At 42.7% G+C, this 6,395-nt stretch overlaps 1 protein-coding gene across 3 annotated transcripts in view; it reads right to left on the bottom strand.

The window, feature by feature from the left end:
• Positions 1 to 4,253: 4,253 nt before the first annotated feature.
• Positions 4,254 to 6,395, bottom strand: part of LOC106562166 (leucine zipper protein 1) — a 63,342-nt gene continuing 61,200 nt past the window's right edge. For all 3 annotated transcript variants that reach the window (XM_014126884.3, XM_014126960.3, XM_014127109.3), the window contains one exon: positions 4,254 to 4,639. The gene's annotated coding sequence lies outside the window, so the exon portion shown is untranslated. The remainder of the gene's footprint in view (positions 4,640 to 6,395) is intronic.

The raw sequence follows: 6,395 nt of genomic DNA, 5'->3' as shown, positions 1-6,395 counted from the left end.
TCCAGGAGTGCATTAATGAGAAAGATGCATATCTAGCAACAACAAAATCTTACATATATTTCAATAAGGCCCACTTTACAAAATTACAAGATTTTGTTAAATAAAATCTATCCGATACAGCTTCCAAAATAAGACATCTTTTGTTGAAACAAAAAATACATGAGTTGAAAACAAAAGAAACCCTCAAATTGAATATTTCCCCTTATTTCAGCACAAATAGTTGAAGAGACAGGGTCTCCATCTTGGAAAACACTGGCGCTGTCTCAGACTGTAAACTGGAAATACTGTGGAATGATTATGGCACAATTTTAGAAGGCAGGGCCACACACAAGTGCCATGACTCAGGAAATCAATCGTAAAAAATAAAAAAAATGAAGCACTTTATAATAATCTGTACAATAAATGTGACAGTCCACAACTCCTCACATTATCAGACGAGTTGTTTCGCAATTGCTCCAAGCAACTTTTTCCAATTTGGCCGGTGCAAAAACACACATTTACACTATATATATATATATATATATCTCATCTTTGATGACCATACATTCAGCGAAGAAAATAAATCAAAGAGTGGAATACAATTCTCAGGGGCAAAAGCAACTTTTGACAAAAGGGCAGCTAAAAGGGGGCTTACTTATGTAGGGTCTTAATTTAAGTGCTGGTTAAGTGCAGATTACCGTTTCTGATGTCCAAAGACACCATGAACCCTCACCTTACAAAAGAGGCCCTACAGGACCAATGGCAAGTCACTCCAAAGAGCCATTTCTGCTCTCTGGTCCCGCTCCACTAACTACATTCTACGCTACCTTGTAAGAGAGGAAAAAACAACGGCTCGTAAATAACAGATGTTTATTACACCAGAAGTTACATAATGAGGAATGTTAAGAGTTTAGTTCTCATCTCAAAAATTGGCTGAGGTTTATCCTGTCTAAACCTAGTCTCCCTCTGTCAGATTAGGCATGATCGGAGAAGGTCAATCTCCCTACAGCAATGATCGCTCTTGATTATCTGAGCAGACAGGGGTGCTGGCCTTGCATCATAGGATCAATGAAATTTGATGATAACCGACCCATGGTGATGTAGGTCTATGGGAATGACAGCCTGTGATGTTCCTGGGCTCAACTTTGACACGGACCTCTGAAATCAGCATCTCATTAAGATGGGCTGGAGTTCACTAGCTAACTGCAGACTATCAAACTGTCCCCAGTGAGTGAATCGCAACAAGAGTCTGCACAGACACTTTTATATGAGCATCACACATAAACCCTTTGGCTATGATGGACAACCAGCACGTGGATTTTGGTTTACACATCGGCGCGAGCCAGTTCTGACTGGCACTCATCAACTGCCTCCATTTCGGGTTAGTGCTGGCCGCTGCCAAATCGTTTTGCTTTCCTCACAGTATTTATAACCCCCAAAGTCCAAGGGAAAGACGCGATTAGCTCCAGCCTTGACCTTTCGGCTACCCGGGGGCTGTATATCAGTGTCTGCCGGCAAGCCTTGGCAGACTGTAAAACGGCTCTCAGAACTAGCAATACTTATCACGGTCGTTAAGAATCGTGGCATTCTTGGAGGGGGAGGAGGGGGAAGAAGAGGGGAAACTGGAACCACTGTGCAGGAAAGAAGTGATGAGGTCGGAAATACAGATTTGGAATGAGTGGCCTTCTGGCGGTTGTCATCCTGGTAACTGAGAGCTGGTCAACAACAGAAGCCTTCTGAAGTGGATAAGTCATCACGTAGCCCTTGGCACATCAGCGCCGGGCTTCTGAACAACATCAAGCGGTGTGTGTGTTTGCACTGAACACATGTTCACAGGATGGGCCAGTAGCCGTGTAAGAGGCCACATGGCAACACTAATGCTTTATGATGCCGAGCTGGAGCACTTCTGACCGGCAAATAGAAAGGTCAGAACATTTTGGGCAGCGAACATTATTTTAATGGGTCCTTTGAAGATTTTTTGAAGGGGAAAACAAAAACATTATTCAATTCAAAAGATTGGGGGTCTTTTACTCGTCTGTAGATTTTTCTTCAATTGAAACCACAATGGTCTTCAATAAAATATTCTCTACAAATGTGAAAATCTTTTCAAATGTGTAATGACTGCATTCATTATACTTGTCCACACAACCTTTAGACCAACCTTGACTGAAATACTAGGGAGTAATTCACACAGCCTAGGCTCAACAGCTTAGTAATGTGTAGCCAGCAGGAGGGGAATTGCACCTCACATTTCCACAAGGTTAGAGGAATACAACGTGGTGATTTCGGTGTTAGGGGTGATTATATTTGTATTCTTTGTGTGTAATGACTTCTTCCATTTCCCATAAACAATACACTATTAAATCTAAAGGACTGTAAATGGTAGGTCCCCATCACCAAATTGTAACATTCACAATGACAAAAATAGGTAAATGCATTTTGTGGTAAATAACAAATAAATATGAAAGCTAAACAGTGAAACGGCTGGTCGGCTGCTACTACACAGGCAAGGCTAAATGACAATGACTGACCAGTATCAAGGGGGAACTTCCTACCAGAGTTTGTAGGTCAGAGTTCAGAGTATTGCCTGTATGAGTACATCAGGCCTCACCACCTGCCAGACTGGTTGTGTTTCTATGGCAACCCAGTGATCTCCGTTTCTGGCCAGAGTGACCGAGAACCCTCCCTAATCCAACAATGAAAAGTCCAGTTTAAATATTACAACAAAATACACTTCTATAGAAACAGGGAGAAGTTGAGACGAATCGCAACGCAAACACAGTCGCATGTATCTTGACTGATTGTTCCTTGTGGTGATTGGAGAATTCCTATGTTTGATTGGCTGTTCACAGCAGCGCAGCACATTTTACTGCTAGATCCAGGGCATCAGTTACAGTTGGAGGAAAGTGCGCTGAAGCAGAGCACCATGGGAATAGTAGTCCTGTTCCAGATGACAAATGCATGTCCCCCAAGCTTAAATAAGTGCATTCCATCATTCATTGAGTGCAGACAAAGGGGGATGGACCTTCCTTCCTGCTGTGTGTCCCAATAGACAAATTCTAGAGTCCAGTTGAGTAGGGGGAAGAGACGGTGGCGAGCAACAGGGAGCGAATTACTGAGTAACCAAATGAACCACAATTTGAAGGTTGTTGATCAAAGTACTTAGCTATTATCTTCCTTATTGCATAGGGACAGATGTTGAAGAGGATATTGAGTTTGCAGCCTATAAGAAAATAAGAATGGGTCTATGACAGGGTCCTTGTCTTTGTTGTTCTTGAAGCAGACAACATGCTGGGAAACTGGAGGCACACAACTCCAAAATGCTCCTCTTATACATTATGTTGAAACATGCAAACTTCCTCAAAGCCCTACAGTCAACCTTCTTTTAGGCCCACATTATGCATTCTCTGGGACGATAGTCATGTTTGTAGGTTAAAAATAGATATAGGTGTACGATGTGCAAAATAAAACCCTGCAAAAACTGCTATGGTTGTCAGTATGAAGCAAACACATGGACAAAAGCTCACCAAATGAAGTAAAAAAAAATATATATATATATATATATATATATATATATATATATATATATATATATATATATATATATATATATATATATATATATATATATACACACACACACACACATTTCCGAGATCAGAGGACCTTTAAAAAAAAAAAAAAAAAGTAATTCACTCCCTGTTTTTGGTCACATCTATGTGCAGCTTGGGGGAGCTCCGCTTGGAAGTTCCAAAGTGAGGTCTTGTAACGGTCCATTCTGAAAGACAACAAATCCTTCCTTCCTGTGTCACTCCCCTCTTCTCTCGGTCCCCCCCCCCCCCCCCCCACACACACACACACACACACCTCCAGACCCAGTCACCCGAGTGAGCGTCTCTCCCTTGTCAAGTTGGAGCAATACATTATAATACATCAGGTAGGAGAAGAAGCGGAAGAGGGTACGTTGGCTGGTGGTGGGGTCCACTCCATCGCGACACTGTATATGGGCATATTATAATACAACTGAAGTGGTCTGTGCAGATCAATTACATATATAAACCCTGGATTGCTGACACTCTGTATAAACCACTGAGAGGCTTTGAAGCCACCGGTCGGCCATATTGGCACTCCCTAGTATGAGCAGTCCTCCATAGGAATGTATTCTAGAGTATTTAAATTCAATGTTTTAAGGTCAACATTACATGCATTTAAGTATTTTGTTGTTGTAGTGGGGAGAGTAAACATTAGTACTCTACAAAAAATACTTAAAGGAATATTTTTAACAAGTTTTTTATTTTTATGTTTAGCTCACATAATATATTTTAAAAGTATTGCCAAAGGTGTCTGTAATAGAATGTCAAAAACTTATGTAGACATTAATAAATGCATTTCCATAGCTTCCAAAATCAAGATGGCTGCGCGGTGGCTTCAATACAGCAACCAGTCAGTCATCCAGGGTTTATACATGGACGTTGTGGTGGAAGGTTTTACAGGTGGCCATCTTGTTTTTAGACTCCGAAGCATGGGTTGTTGCTGGACAGGGACTTGGCAGGAACTTGCCTGCCACTGCTGTTGCTGGGGGGGAGTGGGGGGGGGGTTAGAGATGTGGGACGCAGTACATTCCTCCTTGTTGTGCAGTTTGGGGGGGGGATGGAGAGCTCTGGAAGAAAAGAGAGCACAAGTCGTACACTTAGAGGGCTGGCTGGCATCATTAGAGTAGGAGTAATTAAACTAGCGCATCCTTTGATTAAAGTAACAAGTGTAGTCAAGCAGTCCAGTGGCTCAGTCTGGAATCAGATTTTTATCCTCTGGTCAAGTTCTAAAAAGATTCCCACCATAGAAATACAGTAGTAGTCATGGTTATTACAGAGCTTCAATGAGCTGAGAAGATGACCCTTCCTGTTGTAGTAGTCATGGCTATCACAGAGCTTCAATGAGCTGAGAAGATGACCCTTCCTGTTGTAGTAGTCATGGCTATCACAGAGCTTCAATGAGCTGAGAAGATGACCCTTCCTGTTGTAGTAGTCATGGCTATCACAGAGCTTCAATGAGCTGAGAAGATGACCCTTCCTGTTGTAGTAGTCATGGCTATCACAGAGCTTCAATGAGCTGAGAAGATGACCCTTCCTGTTGTAGTAGTCATGGCTATCACAGAGCTTCAGTGCGATGAGAAGATGACCCTTCCTGTTGTCTCGTCAGTTGACAACACTATACAGCAATAACCACACCCACGGTTCGGTACTTATTGCGGTTTTGGGGTCGTGGGTCGGTACTTATTGCGGTTTTGGGGTCGTGGTTCGGTACTTATTGCGGTTTTGGGGTCGTGGTTCGGTACTTATTGCGGTTTTGGGGTCGTGGTTCGGTACTTATTGCGGTTTTGGGGTCGTGGTTCGGTACTTATTGCGGTTTTGGGGTCGTGGTTCGGTACTTATTGCGGTTTTGGGGTCGTGGTTCGGTACTTATTGCGGTTTTGGGGTCGTGGTTCGGTACTTATTGCGGTTTTGGGGTCGTGGTTCGGTACTTATTGCGGTTTTGGGGTCGTGGTTCGGTACTTATTGCGGTTTTGGGGTCGTGGTTCGGTACTTATTGCGGTTTTGGGGTCGTGGTTCGGTACTTATTGCGGTTTTGGGGTCGTGGTTCGGTACTTATTGCGGTTTTGGGGTCGTGGTTCGGTACTTATTGCGGTTTTGGGGTCGTGGTTCGGTACTTATTGCGGTTTTGGGGTCGTGGTTCGGTACTTATTGTGGTTTTGGGGTCGTGGTTCGGTACTTATTGTGGTTTTGGGGTCGTGGTTCAGTACTTATTGTGGTTTTGGGGTCGTGGTTCGGTACTTATTGCGGTTTTGGGGTCGTGGTTCGGTACTTATTGCGGTTTTGGGGTCGTGGTTCGGTACTTATTGCGGTTTTGGGGTCGTGGTTCGGTACTTATTGTGGTTTTGGGGTCGTGGTTCGGTACTTATTGCGGTTACAGTTCAGTTTCGGTAGAGCAGAAAAATGAAATGCCAATAGTCACTGTAGTTAATTTTTGTTTATTTAAGAAAATCCAAAGTGTTGGTATTCTTAACTCCATATATGATCATGAGTTATATAATGCCTGATGAGAGCACCAACAGGAGTACCAACACTTAGTATTATTTTTAAATGAAAAAACACGATTATTCAACACTAAAATAAAGTTCAATATGCATGTGAAATCAACATGTGAACATGGTTCAGACATTTTATAGGTCTATGCTATTATGTTTCCTTACAAAGAGAACAATATGCGCACTGACTCTCATAAAGGGGGCATCTTTAGCAAGATACATCTAATTTCCTGCTCTGGGGTAATGTGATGGGCTGTCTGTAGCCCTGGAGGTCCATCCATCTGTAGTAAGCCCTACACAGGGTGCACTGGTCAATTCACTGACAACTTCA

Source organism: Salmo salar, chromosome 01 (genome assembly GCF_965601325.2).
Source record: "Salmo salar chromosome 01, fSalSal1, whole genome shotgun sequence".
NCBI classification, from domain to species: Eukaryota; Metazoa; Chordata; class Actinopteri; order Salmoniformes; family Salmonidae; genus Salmo; species Salmo salar.
The sequence above is the reverse complement of the archived record's forward strand: the minus strand, read 5'-3'. Positions and strand labels throughout refer to the sequence as shown.